This window comes from Pterocles gutturalis, unplaced genomic scaffold, assembly GCF_000699245.1.
Source record: "Pterocles gutturalis isolate BGI_N339 unplaced genomic scaffold, ASM69924v1 scaffold15097, whole genome shotgun sequence".
NCBI classification, from domain to species: Eukaryota; Metazoa; Chordata; class Aves; order Pterocliformes; family Pteroclidae; genus Pterocles; species Pterocles gutturalis.
The window spans coordinates 1-16,096 of NW_010110446.1; the positions used below are offsets into that span (position 1 = coordinate 1).

At 45.3% G+C, this 16,096-nt stretch overlaps 1 long non-coding RNA gene across 1 annotated transcript; it reads left to right on the forward strand.

Moving 5' to 3' along the window:
* The first annotated feature begins 3,226 nt into the window (after nt 1-3,226).
* Nucleotides 3,227-14,705, forward strand: LOC104461705. The gene is made up of 3 exons (XR_727551.1): nt 3,227-3,478; nt 11,257-11,313; nt 14,000-14,705. It is a non-coding gene; the product is annotated as an uncharacterized LOC104461705 (long non-coding RNA).
* Nucleotides 14,706-16,096: the final 1,391 nt, after the last annotated feature.

Consider the following 16,096-nt stretch of genomic DNA (forward strand, 5'->3'; position numbering starts at 1 on the left):
GGACTCCTCGCGGGCACCCAGCCCGTACCCGGAGGCCGCGGGGCCCGGCACACGGGTGCGGAGTGTCCGCGGAGCCGCTGGCGGTGCGGGGGCTTTGTCTCGGAAAAAAAAAATCGTCCGGCCTCGCGGGTTTAACAGAGCTGAAGCTCGGGTGTGTTCTTCTTCTGTCCCTTCCCACTGCAGCCGCCTTTTAATGAGGTAATTAAGGTACTGATTATTTTGTGTTACTGATGTGTAGGTGAGCTCAAATTTTGCCGTTCTAGAAATGGGTTTTGGAGACAGGCCTGTGAAGTAGAGAGCTTCAGGCGAAAAGCAGCAGCTTCTGAGCTTCACAAGTACCAGAGGCCGTACAGCTTGGACCTGAAGCGGTTTGTCATTTTGCGTGTACAGCCGCTGTCGTAGGTGATACCAGGAGCACCTAAAGCGCATCACTGCTGAGCACTGTGGCCAGTGAAGCACGTGCATTAGGTGGAGGCATTGCTTCCACTACGAGATTCAATCAATGAGGAGACTTAAGGAGGCTTCTTGGTGGGCAGAAGGTGTGAAGGTGTGACCTGAAGGTATAAAGATGTGAGTGGAAGTGTAGAGGAGGAGGAGGGTAACGTAACTACCACTGTGTCAGAAAAGGCGTCCCTTGGCCAAGGACAAGATTTTAAAATCAAATGTTTCTGCAAGGGGGAGGCCCTTGGTAACACCTCTGGGCTACGCATATGGCCACTGAAGTAGTGCTGCCCTGAACCCAGTGCAAGAGGGTCCCGCTGAGTCTGGGGAACACGTGGCGCTGTCCTTGCTGCTCCTGCCTGAAGCAAGATTAAAGTGTCTTGGGTAGCTTCGCATTTAGTCAACAGGACCATGCTCCTCTCAGGGGAGATTCTTTGTCCGCCTGGAAATGCCCAGAGCTGAGGAAAGCTGGGTGTACTGGCTGTGAGGATTCTTCCTCTCAATACTGGGGGATTCTGTCCTCTCTCTTTTCTGGGGACAGTGGGGACCCCCAGCTTGCAGGATGTGCACTGGTCAGCAACTGTGACAGCCTCGCAGTGTTCCTGTGCCGAATGGACAAGTTTACTGGAGTTTTGCATCCACTGTGTCCCATTCAGCTGCCTGATAAACCCACTCCACCAATCTGGAAGTCATTCAAAATATGGAAGCAAACTGAAGATGGAGGAAGATCTACTTTGTGTTAGAAATAAATTGGGACTGCAGGCTTCCATGCCATTAAAAAAGTATTTAAAAAGTTTGAGGTTTCCTCCCTTCCATGTACCACATAAAAGTTGCTGTGTTTTGTTTTTTAAGCAGGTCTCTGGCATGGTTTGGTCTCTCTTGCCTCTTATTTAGTCATAGCTAAAGATCCAATAATTAAAAGCTGTATCTGATTCAGAGACAAAATAGAAATCATTAGCAGACTACAGGTTTTTTTCTGTGTGTTTAACGAGGTGTTCTCTTTAGGAAATGGGCTGTATTTAGCAGGGCAGCTCCTGGTCTGGTGAATGGTTTGGTGCCTGTTTGTGAACTGAGCAGGCTGCTGTGGCTTGCGCTGGAGTTAGACAAACCTTGTGTTAGTATCTCCTCTGGTCTTTCGAAGAAAGGGTGTTGAACCGTTCAAGCATAATTGGCGTGATAATATCTTGGGCTGGGTTTCTAGGAGCTCTTGCTTGGAGGTCTGGGGGAGGACTCTTCTCTCCCCTGGCTGCTCCAGCGTGTTTTCCTGCTGCAGTGTGTTCTCCCCCTGGTTCCATGGCTGTCACCTTCTAATGAAAGCTGGTCTTTGGGAGCTGGCGTCACTGAGTTTAAGCTCTTGCTCAGGGGAGCTGGCAGAGAGGCTTCCCCTTGATGGAGCTGGAGTCTCCTCACCCTGACACACAGCCGGTGCTTCTCCCTGTCCTCTGGGGCGCTGCGGAAGCTGCAGCGTGTGGGTGCTGCAGGGTGAAACGGGACTCGCGGAGCAGGTCTCTGGTGAGGACATGAGTTTCTTTAGAGCTAATAATGGACTGCTGTTAACGCTCTACGGCGAGTGAGAGGATAGCACCTCAGTACAACAGGAAGGCTTGTTAAAGTGGCTCGTGGGCAGCCAGCTGTAGGTGGCCCTGCTTGGTCAGAGGATCGGGGACACGGCCTCCAGAGCTCCAGCCTCCACCGTCTGTGACTCGTGAGCTCGGCAGCGTTGGGTGGTGGGTACACTGGCATCTGTGGGAAAAGTCAAGATAAGTGAATGAAATGCAGTGTGACGGTGGCAGGCTAGATGTGATTTGTCAGCACGGCTCCAAAGTGAGTATCTGCTGTGATTTAAATACTTAAAGAATTCTTAAAACCCTTAAACAGTCAAGGCACTGGATGTTGTCACAGCACAGTGAGCTGATTGTTTAAGCTTGATTATAAGCTCCAAATTCTTAAAATTGTTCCTCTGGCCAAGTATGTTAAAATGGTCACAGAGAGGAAGAAAAAGGAGGAGGAAACAAGTGATTGTATGGAGTTAAATGTCTTTTTTGCAGGATGAAATATCTTCATGCTTTCAAAGGCATTCTGTGGTAATACAAAATTAGCTGACCTTGTTTTATTTGTAGAGAAGAATCCTGCTCTTGTAACAAAAGTGCCAAAACTTGTATCACAAAAACATTGAACAGCTTTGATTTGAAACCTGGATCTGGTATACTACGTGGAATGCAAACACAGAATAGAGGGTCTCTGCCCCACAGAGGTTACTTGTTATTAACTTAAATACACATTAGAGAAGTTAAGAAGTACGCCAGCACTCCTAACTGTTTATGCTGTACAGGAACTCCCCTGGCGTGTCCCTTGTATCTGTTGTGTGGTGGGCTTCCATCAGTCTCTCTGGTCCTCGTTTTGGACAGTGGTTTGGTTCTTTAGCCTGGCACTGGTCGCACGAGCACCCCTGTGTGAAAATACACAGAGAACATCGGTGAGCTGGGTAGCTTTCTCTGAAACAAGGCACTCTGTGGGGTGGCCTTGCTTTGCATGCTCTGTTATGATCAAACATTATCTGAACGCTTAGAGAATTTTCCTCCTTGAGATAATTTATTAAGTTAAAGTACTCAGAATAGGAGGTGGCTTCAGAGGCTGCTTCTGGTTTTAAATACGGCAAAGCTAGCAGAAATCCACTATTTCACATAAGAGTTAATTCTTTTCTCTGAAGGAGACTCTGAATCTCTGGTGCTGTTTTGTTGCTTATCAGATGTTAATGGTGTTCTTTACTATTCTTGTTAATTTTGGCAGGTCTTTCTCCTCTACAAAGAAGCTTTGTTGCCAAGATTTACTCTGAAAATGGCCTACACTACTGACTGCAGATGTCTGCAAATGTAGAAGCTGATAAGTTGTATACCCTTCTCTCCCCTGACTGTCCTGTTTCCTGTGGAATTCATACTTCAGAGTATTTTTAAAATTAGACCTCTGTTGAAGACATTTGGATTACAACTGTGAGCGTGTCTATGCAAAGAGATGAGCTAACCTGAACAATTTTGAGGTATGTATGCCTACTATGACACATTACAAATGGGAAGAAAAGGCCATCCAATTATGGGGTGCAGAGAGCTCTAGGCATAGGCTTTCTGGATTGGGATTGATCTGCACCGTGATTCACGGGCCAGGTGCACTGGGAGCAAGCCCGCAGATGATGCCAGGTGAGAAGTTGATATACCAGGGGATTGTGCTGCCATTCAGAGATACCTGGAGAGGCTTGAGAACAGGCAGACAGGACCCTCGTGAGGTTCAACAAAGGGAAATAGGATGTCCTGCACCTGGGGAGGAACCATCCTGTGTAGCAGGTGGTGTACCCCATATGGGCCCCCCTACACCTGTATATGTGCTGGGTGCCCGACTGGCTGGAAGGGAGGTCAGCAGAAAGCACCCTGGGAGCTCTGGTGGACACCCAAGCTGAGCAGTGGCTCTGTAAGGAGCTTGTTAATGTGTGTCTGGAGTTTGGCTCTGGTTAAAGCTTGCATGTCCTAAGAGGCAGGTAAGCTTCAGCCTTCTTTCAAACAAATCTGTTCCCTTTTTGTGCTGCGTTGGATCATGATTTTGTGGATTTCGTGGGTTTATTTTTTTTTTTTTTCTTCCATGTGGACTCTGCCATGAATGTGGGAGGAAACATTCTCGTTTTGGCTGAGGCTTTAAATGTATGACTGCTTGATTCCCATTGGCAAGCAAGTCGTCAAGCCCAGTTTCTTTATACCAGGATCACGGAGCTAATGCCTGTCTTTGTGCAGTTGGATGTGGAGGTGGATGTTGAAGAGCCAGCCTGTTGTGTGTGGCTGTTAGCTGTGCTGTCTTTGTGCAGTTTGTGTGTTCTCTCTAAAAGGGCATTATTAGATCTATGGGAAGAAAAGGACTATAGATGAACGTCCGTATCTTTATTGCTTAAGTCCAAAAAGTGTAGGGCTTTACTCATCTTAAGAGCCTTCTCAGGACTAGTCACCTGAAGCGGAATGTCCATCACCTTGCAGTGGAATATTTATTATGTCCCTGCAAAGAAAGGTGATTAAAAGTAAACATGGAACAGTGATTATCCTTCTGGTATATCAAAACCTGCACTAAAAAGGTCCCGTAGTAGCGCACAAGCAATAAAATAAACCTCAGTGTGCTGGGCACGCACGCGCTCGTGTTCAGTGAGCAAAGCAGGGAAGCAGCAGCGGCGTCTGCAGTGAGCACCGGCTGCGTTGCTGTGGTGCTGGAACAAGGAGTTGCGGCTCTGCTGGGTTCCTTCCCCAGCACGAGAGCAGCAGCCTGGCAGCTGGTGCTCCAGGGCGGGTGCTTGTGGCTGCTGGGATGGTGTTCCTGGGGCACAGAGGCTGGTTTGCCAGGACTCCTGCCCAGTGGGTATGTCCCTGCTCGGATGTGTTCCGTGTCTGGAGCTGGGCTTGAGCTGCCTGAGACTTGGAGCAGTGGCTGTAATGAGTCCAGTTACAAGCACATTATGCCTGTGTCCTCTTCCTGCTGCAGCTGGTAGCAGATTCTTAGTGATGAGTGTAGGTGAGGAGGTGTGGGTGGGGTGGTCTGCTGCTGGTAGGTCCTCCCAGCCTCTGCTGAGTGTTGGCTGGGGGACTCCAAGCAGTGTTTAATGGGCAACTGAACATCTTGTTTGTGGTGCTGCAAAGAGGGGGTTGCTAATGCTTAATTAGAAAAAAAGATCCATTTAAACAAAGCAGCCCCAGATTAAGGACATTACTGTTATATAATTTCTTGAGAGTTGCACTTAAGTAAAAGCTCCCTGGATTAGCTCACTTGAAAGACCAGGAAGGTCGATTTTCTTCTGGAGAGCAGGGATGAAACTGTTGTGTTGTGAATATGAAAGACAGTTTGGAAGCGGTAGAGAAATGTAAGTGATCAGTTTGTTAGTGAGTCCTGTTAACTTCTGATTAGAGTTTGTCTGTCTTGCATTATTTGTGTAATCTTTTAAGCAATATCAATGCAATGAGCTGTCAGGTTTTGAAGCAGGTTTTTCCAATGACAATGCTCTTCAGACAGTTGAGCTTTTCAGGGATCCTTCTCAGCATCATGGAGGGAACTGTCATACATGAGAGGTACTTTGATGATTCTGAGTCCAAGCTTTGTGTCCGTAGGGAGCGGTGAAGGTACAGTGTTTAGAGCAGACACGGTACAGATCTGGCTTGCAGTATGGGGATCGTTATTAGTGTTTTGGGTTAGTAGACTTCCCATTTTGGGACTGAATATGGTTTGAGTTAGTCTTTGTAACCTGTTTTAAGTCAAACTTCCACTCTGTAGCTCATTTGGTGCCAAGTATCAGTGGATGGTTTTCATGTACCTGGTACCAAGAGCACTGGAGTCAATGGGAAAGGCGTGGTTTTGTTGAGCTGAATGAAAACTCGTCATCTGTCTCAGTAAGTTGAGTCAACACTTTTGAAAGATCAGAAAATTAATACTGGTTTTGAGTCATCGGGGGAGTATTTTACCACCGTGCCAGGTTAGTTCTACTTTCTTCTTTGACGAGTCATTGTAAATATGATTCTTTCCTAAATTCAGGGCTAAAGGCACGTGTTCAAATCGCATGTAGTGTGGGTTGGCGGTAGATGATATCTTTCTTTACAAGCCTGGTAATTTAGCTTGCTTTAACCCTCTTAAAACTCTGAGCCTGTAAGAAACCTTTATTTTAGAACTAGAGGTGCTGAATCTTGCAGCCTCCTGTGCTGGCATTGTCACGGGTGAATCTGCTGGGAGTGAAAAGGAGAGGCTGTCTCTTCTCTTTTCCTTTTGTGACTAGCACACTGGAAGTCTCTCTGCGATGCCCAAAATAGCTGTAGTGTAACCTTTTGTCTTCCCGTGGAAGTGGAATGAAAATACCTGTATTTCCACTTTGTGGTTCACTCGTTCCTGACATTTGAGTCAGATTTGACATATTGGAAGTGGCAGCAGCTCCTGGCGGACAGGCAGTGAGGGTAAGAGCAGCTTTGATCTCCTCCCCCCGTGTCCCTTCCTCTCCAGAAAAGGTCAGAAGTGTTTGGCATGGCCTGGTAATGTTGCATTTTTCGAGATGCTGGAGAATCTGATCCAGATAATGCAAATGTTAGGTAAAGTGGAGGAGTGCAGCTGACCACGGAAGCATTTGAGATGCTTTAAGGAATTAAATCTGTTCTGGTGAAAGATTTATTTAAAGAGGGGGAAGCTAAAAGAAGCTGAATCGCTCCTTTTCACCTTTGCCTGTACAGAATTCATCTGATATTTGAAGGTAGGCTTTTGTTGTTGCTGTGCTGCTCTAAGCGGGCTCAGTGCAGGCTCCTGCCTGGGAGGGAAATGCTTCCACAGGTGGTCTTAACCACGGTAATGAGATGGTTGCATCTGCTGCGGTGAAATTGGAACACACTTCTGCTGCTCTGTATCCCTGTGATAGTGAACATTGATAAAGCAGCTTAAAACAGCTTCCTCAAACAACGAAGTGTGCCTTGTTTTGACAAACAGGACTCTGTGCTTAAAGCTGCGTTTTAAAGGAGGCAGACGCGGGTGTGTATTGCTGTAGGAGTCCTTCCTTGTCTGGTCTGCGTGAGCCTGGAGCTTTCCCCCTCCCAGAGGGGAGCAGGTGGTGCTGATGACCACGTTTTCTCTCTGTTCCTTGTGCATTTTCCCAAAACATCACATATCTTAACTCATCTTCACACTCTTGCCGTCCTCTGGGCTGTGGGGCTTTTGGCTGCCCTTTGACTTCGCTCCTGGCCTTGGTGAGCATGCCTGCAGGCAGCGGGGATGGCCCCGGCTGTCGGTGCCTGTGCCTGTTCTGGATGGTGCACCTGGGGCTGGTGTGTCTGTGTCAGCATCGTCCCTGCTCGAGCCTTTGATAATCACACTGCAGCTGCTTGTGACTCTGCTGCATGCTGGAATGTCGAGTTAAATCACAGTATTAAAAAAACCCCACAACTAATATGCAGATCTTCACAACTGAGTAGATAAACAATGAGCTCTGGCTTCACATTGTAAGTGTGTGCAGGCACCCTGTGGAAAGTTATTTGTTGCTGGTGGTAATGTTAACCAGTACCTCTCTTCTGATCCTGGTCTGTTTGTTCCTTGTTTGCATACATGCATAGTTCTTTTCTTCATGGAAGACCCAATATTTTGAATATTTGCTCAATACTTCCTACATAGGAAGTATTCCTTCATACATAGTTTCTCTCTTTACAAAATGCAGCATTTGAACTGTAAAATGAAATTGTTTTTGTTTTGCTGAGCCCTTGCTGAAGCTCACGTGAGTTCCTGTTTCTCCAGCTGTCCTGGCCGTGGCTTCAGGTAGGAGGCTTCTGGTAACACCATTCTTGAGTAATCGTGCCCGGTCTCTGTCCTGCGTCTCTTCTTTAACCTTACCCTGAAGCTGTTATCCTCAGCTCTGTGGCCAGATTCTTTCCCCAGTCCCGTTTTCCTCCAATGCTGAGTTAATTTTTTTGTGTCAGTTCACATCCCAGCCCCAGGAAGAGCTGTGCCCACAGCTCAAATTGTGGGGTGCTATGCTGTGGGACTGAAAATGAGCTACAGGGGGTAAAAGAGGTTAAAAATTCTTTAAATTCTTGTTTGTCATACTTCTGGTATTGCAGAAGGCCAGCCTCGGATCCCTGCTCGACCCGTGCCTGGCCATGGTCCCTTCAGGTGCCTGCAGTGAAGCTCTGAGTTCAGAATAGCAATTGGCAGGTTTGTGGAACATGTGGACATGGTTACAGCTTTTTTCCCTTTAACAGAAAGCAGAGAAGTTCTTGAGGAAATGTTGCAGTTTGTCTTTTCTTTGTTGGGTTTTGCAGAAGAGCAGGTGAGGAGGTGGCTTTTCTGAAACAGGTCATAAATCAAGTGAAAGTGTTGGCTTTTGTCTTCCCAGCGCAGTTGTGAGTCGCAGCCTCGTCTGTCTTCTTCCTCGGTACACGTACTAGTGGTGACACCGTGTAGGACTACGAATTCTGAATCCATTGCGTTAGAAAGAAAGACTTGCTGATAGGCAAATCTCCTCTTATGTCTAGTAAAACAAATGGTCTTTATAAGAATTCCTTGTATATACCCGAACCTTGTATATACCGAAAAACAAATCTGTTTTTCTTAAACACCTGAAGGCTGCATTTTTAGTGTTTCCTCTGATCTTTGAAGTACTTTCACTAAAAAAATTCTAGAAAATGTGTATGATGAATGTAGTTGGGAATGTTGGCAAATCAGAAAATGTGGGCCCTAGTTAAATCTTTCTTTAACCTTGATTTAGCTTTCTTGGAGCACTTTTAAAATTAATTTGACAGAAAGTCGTCTGTGTGTGGCCTTTTCCAGGAAAGGACATGTTTAGTAGCGTTGGTGGGTTCCCAATGCGGTACTGAACACTGTCAGCACATCAGAAGGTGGCAGCAGGGAGAGATCATGCAGGGGTGACATTACCCTTAGAAGGGTAAATTTTAAGTTTGGTTCTTTTCTCCAGAAGCATCATTGTTCAGCACCAACAAGCAGCAGAGAAAATAAGGAGAGAAAGCTCTGGGTGTTCACAGCTAACTCTGTCAGAGAGGGGAAGTCGAGAGAAACCAGAAAGGGTGTAAAATTCAAGGGGGCAGTGGTTTGGAAGACAACAGTAATGCCATAAATAATGTGCCTGTCGCTACCGCCGCATCCATTCATGGTTCGCATGCTGGTACTGTGTAAGAGCAGCGTGTTCATAGATGTACCAGAAGGTGATTTTTCAACATCAGCCTCTTCTCAGGCCCACATCCTGTTTAAACAGTTCCTTCCTATAACTTTATATTTAATACTGCTGACCAACAAAACTAATGCAAGCAGATTTTTGTTCCTGAAAGCTCAAATATTAATCCTGTAGTGGAGACAAGATTGCATTCAAGTCACAGATGAGCAGATACCAAATGCTCTTAACAAGCGACAGATCCCTTTCTCTTTCCAATTTATTTTTAAAAAATATCTTCCTGAATACATCCTATCACAATCAAGCATCTTCAGTACCACTGCTGTCCTAGAAGAAGAACTGCTCATTGACTGCTGTGAGTATGAACACCTATGGCTCTTCTGCAATGTCAGGAGTTCACAGTGTAAGGACCACAGGCACAAAGACAAAAGATTAGGTAATTTTCTGTGTTTATTAGGAAGCTGCAGTGGCTTAAAGTTGAGTGACTGGTTTTCAGAAATGTTTCTACTGTTCTGCAGTACAACCAGTTGCCACTGAAATCTTTGCTAAAGAGGAATGGGAAGCGTCTCCTGCCTAAGATCGCTGCTAACTGTGCACTACCACTCTGTGATGAGCTGTTAAACTGACCTGTTCATGGAGTAAAACAGATGTGAGGGTTCCCTAGGTAGCTGTACCTCAACACTAGTGTTAAGAGTTTGCAATATTCAAATACAGCATAAATAGCAGACTTTGCAGGATAAAGACTGGGAATTTGCTTGAGTCAAAAGCATCTGTTGACCTGCAGTGTGCCTTAGTGCTGTAGGGCGTATCTATGAAGACCTCACTGTCAGAAGCTCTTACAGTTCTTATAAGTAAAAAATAACATAAAAAAAGAAAAAAATACAAGTAGAATGGCTATGATGTTAACACTTCACACCCTGTGCCTAGTTCTCCACTCCTACTATTGTAGAAACGTGAATTCTTCTGTGTCAAGATTTTTTTCAAAAATGTGTTCGTTCATTTTTTTACATTCTCTGTGTTTGCTGTCATCGCTTTCTTCATATTCTAGCATCCCCCTTCAGTGGTTCTGATCAACATTTGTTATCTCTGCTGTTGTCTTGGAGGTGGGAATCTGCCGTGTAATAAAATAGTCAAAATGCCCCAGTTGGGTAGAGTCTTGTAGTATTCTTCTGAGTGCTGATGTGTTCTGAAGCTTGTCTCCTTGTTCCCAAGAAGTAGCTAAGTACCTAATCACCTTTGGAAGATGCAGGGATTTGGCTGTTTTAGAATAGTACGTGAGTCTGGCTGGAGAAATGCGGCCGCTGCATCTGCTCTCAGCTGTCCTCTGGATGTCCACTGCTGTGTTCTTCCAGCAAGCGTCTGGCCTTACCTTGGGCTTGTCACAGGAACATTAAACCGATCATTGAGACACCCCCGGAATGCTCCGTTCCCTCCGTGGGGAAGGAGGGCAGAGCCGGATGGGGTCCTCGGGTGCGGTGTGCTTTGCCCGGCACTCCGAGTCCTTGGTGCTCGCGCTGCGTGAAGGGCGTGGCAGGAACCGCTGCCGTGTCTCTGCACGGCCGCGTGTCTCTGCCCGGCCGGGCTCGGCGCGTCGGGTGCTGCAGGGGAGGGTTGGTTGGTGGCTCCTGGCAGAGGTGGCTGCGGCGCCCAGCCCTGGTTCAGCCCCAGCGATGGAGCTGCCCTGGGGGATGGGATGGAAGGTGCTCGTGCTCAGAGTGCTCACAGCTCACATCCTGTTAGGTGTACCCCAGGTGAACACCAGCGAGCTGTTTGACCTGTGCCGAGAACGCTGGAATGAGTCAATAGAGGAGAGAATAAAATCTGTGTCAACCAGTCTGACCCTGCAGGCTAGAGCCCTGAAATCTGCCCGTGCTTTCAGCCGGTGGCCATGAACCCCCAGAGAAAACATTCCTTCACAAGAGCTTCCTGCTACCTCCCCAGGGTTCAGATTTAACTTCAGTTATATTTGTGTCCCTTCAGTTATTTGGAAGAGTTTAAAATAGCTAAGTTTCCAGAGGCACTTTCATTTAAATGGAAAAAGGAATAAAAGCTAAAAGCTGGAACCATGCTGGCTTTGTTGTTTGTGTGCATCTTTCCTCCTGTTTCCGAGAACTGCAACTCATACCCGGTTTCTTTTGCAGTTTTGTTCAGTGGAGGGACTGCTGTATGTCAGCCATGCCAAAGGGCAAGTGATGGAGGCAAGTACTAGTTTATATATTCAGTTATCTAATATTGTTTTTGCTGGTTTCTCCTTTTGAACTGCTTGTTTCCCAGTGCTGCTGTGAAATAATTGCACAAATGAAGGACTGTATTAGCATGTTCTGGGATGTAATAATGTTATAACGTCTGCTCAGAGTGACTGTATATGGAATTGTGAATTTTGTCCTTGATGTATTGCATTCTCATATGAGTAAGAAATGCGTGCTTTTGAACTTCATGCTATAAGGTACTCCACTTTCTCCCTCAAACAGAATATAAAAGTTCTTATAAGTGGTGGGAAAAAAAGGCACAAAACTTGAATCCTAATGCAAATAAATGTGCTAATTAATTCTGCTGATTCACAGTTCTTATACTACACATTTATGAGTAGCTTTTTCCCCCAAAGCAGACACTAGGACAAGTAGTTTTAAGGGTCTCCATACCAGATGGGCTGTTTGAAAAGCTCTTTCCAGGCTCGCAACAGACTCATCATCTGGAAATGAGAGTGGGGTGATGGCCAGACAGTTCCCTACAGGAGCCTAGTCGGTGTAATTCCAGAGATCAGAGTACATGGGGGTAGCAGTGGCTGGTTCGTGAGCTGACTGGGCCTGATTGGTTTCAGGTTGCTTTGTAAATTGACATGGGGCTAATTACACAGGTTAATGGTTTCCAGCAGATAACGCGTTGAACTCTAGTGAGACTGAGGTGGTGTGCTGTGGGATCAGCAGTGTTCCCAGTGGTGATCTGGACAGAAAGCATGCAGGAGGTTAGAAAGGTACTGGTTAGAGAGTATACTGGGCTGCTTTGATATGAAGTACAGCTCTTCACTGAGTCCTGACCGAAAAACAAATACTGAGGGAATTGGCTGGAATTAGAAAGGCACTCATGGGTCAACTGTCAGGTTTGTATTTTATATGCCAAATGATTTTGGGACTCTTGTTTTTTAGCCAGGGAGGTTTGTCCACTGAACTATTTGGTCTGTTGGATGAAAAGGAAAATGTATTTTTTCATTTTTTCCCCCCAAAACTTGGGTGGAGACCTGGATTCAACTTTCTGGAAAACCTGTTAATGAGGAAAAAAGAAATATTTAGAAAGAGTGAGCTCAAAAGTCAAAGCATAATACCAGTCAGAAAAGCACTTGAAGTCTTTTAGGAAAGTGTTAAGAATGTAAAAATGGAAGGTTGGTTGTACATTTTTAATTCTGCCACACAATTTCTGCATGAATATGGGTAGATGTATGTTTCTGGGATGTAGTTTATTACTTTGCATTTAATGCGTTATTGATTAAACTGACCGATATATTTAAACTCAATGGTTATAACATGTTCAAATTACTGAGATAAATCCTGTGTGATTCCAGTGTTTTGCTTTCTGTAAGTACTGAATTCCATCTTGCCTCCAGCTGATAGCAACGACATTTGAAAAAGAGAGTGTGAGGCAGCTCTTGGGATATTTTTGGATGCCAATTTGGAAAGCATTTTGGAATATCTGTTTAACCCATTATCTCAGGTTTGAGATGCACAACACTGAGAGCACTCTAATTGTAACCTCAATGCATTATGTTTCCGCAACTGTTTTAAGATAAAAATGAATGCTCTCAAATCACAAACGTACGTTGCATTTCAAATGTTGTTTTTGAAGCACAGGCTGCTTTCTGCTGAGATTGAGGTGGACCTCTGTGATCTGGTTTCTGTATTTATGGAAACCTAATCAAAGCTTTCTCCTGCAAGAAAACCATGATCAGCTTCTGAACACGTGATCTCATGGTGCTGATGTGAAACTTTCAGTTGTTGTGTCCTTCCTCCCTTCCTTCCTCATTCCTCTGCTGTACTTCTCCAGTAGTGTGCTGCAGTAGAAGGGCTCAGCTGCAATGTCTTACCGCCAGCTCCTGCCTGAGCCGAGCCGATGGGTAAGGTTGAGCTCTCTTGGAGAAAAGCGGTGTGTTTCCTCTCTGCTGGAAGCTGAGCTGCACATGCACGGTGCTGCTCCTTTGCAGATTGGTTGCTTAATCTACTTGTAAAAGGGCATTTTTGTTTTTTCTGGAAGCTATGGACAGGAGTAAGCCAACTGAAACCATTTCACTTGCCTGTTCCTGCTTGAAGACAGATTTTCACATCTCCTTTCCAGTGCCATCAGCAGATGTTGGCAGTAATAAGCCTTTTCTTACTGTTTGGAAATGCGTAACTCATTTGGAAATGTTCTGTTTTCTTGCATATATTAAATACTGTGACGTTAGGCATTCTACAGGAAAACCAGGTAGGCAGAGCAGGCGTTACATTTGAAGCACGAATTACCAGATCTTTGTCAAGGAACAAAATTAATTCTGCCAAAGAGACTAACGTGCTCTTCAGAAGTTTAACCTCATTTTCTGTTAGATATTATTATGGGCTTGTTCTTAATAAACAAAAACCCACTGGTTTCTCCTTGCTTCTCCCCCTTTTGAACATCTTTTTTACCTTTCTTGCTTTCCTCTACCCTTTGTGCTGGGCTTCTTCCCCTAGGTGATGACTGACTTGTCCCATACGAGCTTTGGCTTCTGCAGCTAGCCTAGATGCAGCTAATGCCACCTGGAGGGGTGCTTGGAAATCTGGTTTGTTTGGTGAATGGCATGTTTTGCGCATTGGATTTTTTAACCCACTACTTTCTGCATGGATGTATAACAATGACTCTTTTGTTTAACATTAGATAAGCATGAGATCACCGGGGCACAGCTGCATGTGTAGTCACTCTTGAAGCAATTGCACACCTAATTGGCTGACAATCTTGACACTTTTAAAACAAACACAAGCATTTTAAAGACAGGGGACGTTTTTGTGAATGAATAGTCAAATAAACCTGTTGGGTGTCATCAATGGAGCCCTCTGGCACTGAACAGTTGTATGATGACCCTGATCCTGGAGGCAAATCCCAAGATCAAGAGACCAAAAAACAACACGAATCAGAGCAAAAATTATCCAAAATAACCCATAATGCTTTGGAGAACATTAATGTGATTGGTCAAGGCTTGAAGCACCTTTTCCAGCATCAGCGCAGGAGGTCGTCCGTTTCTCCACATGATGTTCAGCAAGCGCAGGCTGATCTGGAGCCTGATGTGGATTTGGAAAGCCAAAGCATCTGTGCTGAAATTGATGGTGTCTCCACCCACCCCACAGCTCTGAACCGAGTGCTTCAGCAGATCAGAGTGCCACCTAAAATGAAGAGAGGGACGAGCCTGCACAGCAGGCGGGGCAAGGCAGACGCCCCAAAAGGAAGCCCGCAGATCAACAGGAGGTCTGCCCAAGATGTTCAACCAGGTCGTCCCAGATCGTCTTCTACTACGGATGCTCCCACAAACTTATCAGTGATGGAGATTGCTTCTTCTGTCTATGTAGGTGGAGAGGAGGCCACAGCAGCAGCAGTAAGTTACTCAGATTTACCTTTGGTCTTTATCCTCGTATGTTTTCTGAAGCCTTTTGCATCTTGTTTTTAAAAGCAAGTTTCTTTCAACAAACACTAATGCTACTGTGTTCAAAAGCTTCTTCAGTGATGAAGCAAAGAGCTTAAAAGATGCAAGTGTTAGTCATTTTCTCACATGGCAGGTGGCTTGTTTTGTATGTATCTGATCACTGAAATGAGAGCTGCTTCTGAAACATGAGGTTGGTTGGATGGCGTGCCACAGTCAAACAAGGAGTGATGAGCAGAGCACAAGCCAGAGTAGTCCTCCTTGGCAGCTGTTACCTAGTTCCTGCAACAAAATCTTGTATTTACATAGATGGCTTTTTTCCTTCCCCTCTTCTTTTATTGTGAATTTTATAAAAGTGAGGAATCCCGTTTGAGTGGATGGTGCTGTGGATCTTCCAGGCTATTGAGAGGCTGTGGGAGCGCTGGCTGCAGCCTGCGACTGAACGGCAATGCCGGGTTCGCTGAACCTGAGTTAGAGCAGCCTGGCTTCTACCCTGTGTGCAAAAAGCAGTCATTGAAACGAGTCTCTGTTCTGTGACGTGTTCTTGCAAAGCTTTGCATATCGGCTTATTGGTGATATCAAGGAGTGTTTGTTTTACCATCTTTCTTCTCTCCCAGACCAATTTAGTTGAAGCACTCTTTTTTTTTTTTTTTTTTTGAAAGACTGGGTTTCTAATTTACCTTTAGCTGTAACCTACATTTTCTTAAAATTCTTTGCAGTCTTGTTCGTTGGAGGACAAACCCTTTGATAAAGACAGGGAGCATTGTGAAATTGGTTTCTGGTTTGTATGCTCCTAATTAAAGAGAGTCTGACCATGACTCCTGGACCAAGAGGAACAATCCTGCTGGTGTTTGATGTTGAGACAGCATGGTCCTGACACTTATGTAGATTTTTCATTATGAAAATTTGTTCTCATATCCTACGGTTTCTTTGACTAGATGACGATGGATTGGGGCTGAGTAAGATCTCCTCAGTCATCCAGATGTTGCCTCACCTTGCCTCTGCAGCAGGATTATTCCCTTGTTGTACCTTGTGTTCCTCCCCTTGAAGCTACTTTGAAATACTCCAAGTGAAAACCTCTTCAGAGTACTGGGCACTATGATCTGTTTTCAGTGTATTTCCAGGTAGTCCCCTGGAAATGAGCACATCTTGCATTTTCAGATGGTGATTACAAAGTATTATCATAAATTACAGCATCATTCTAAGGCACTGAGTTAAGTTTCCTCTTGGGAGAAGTACTGAAGGTGTCTGCCTGGAGCTGTATCTGAGGTTTTTGTTTCTTGACAACAGTTAAAGAATAGAAATAGTAATGAAGTAGTTAAGAAAAGTGTGTGCTCTCC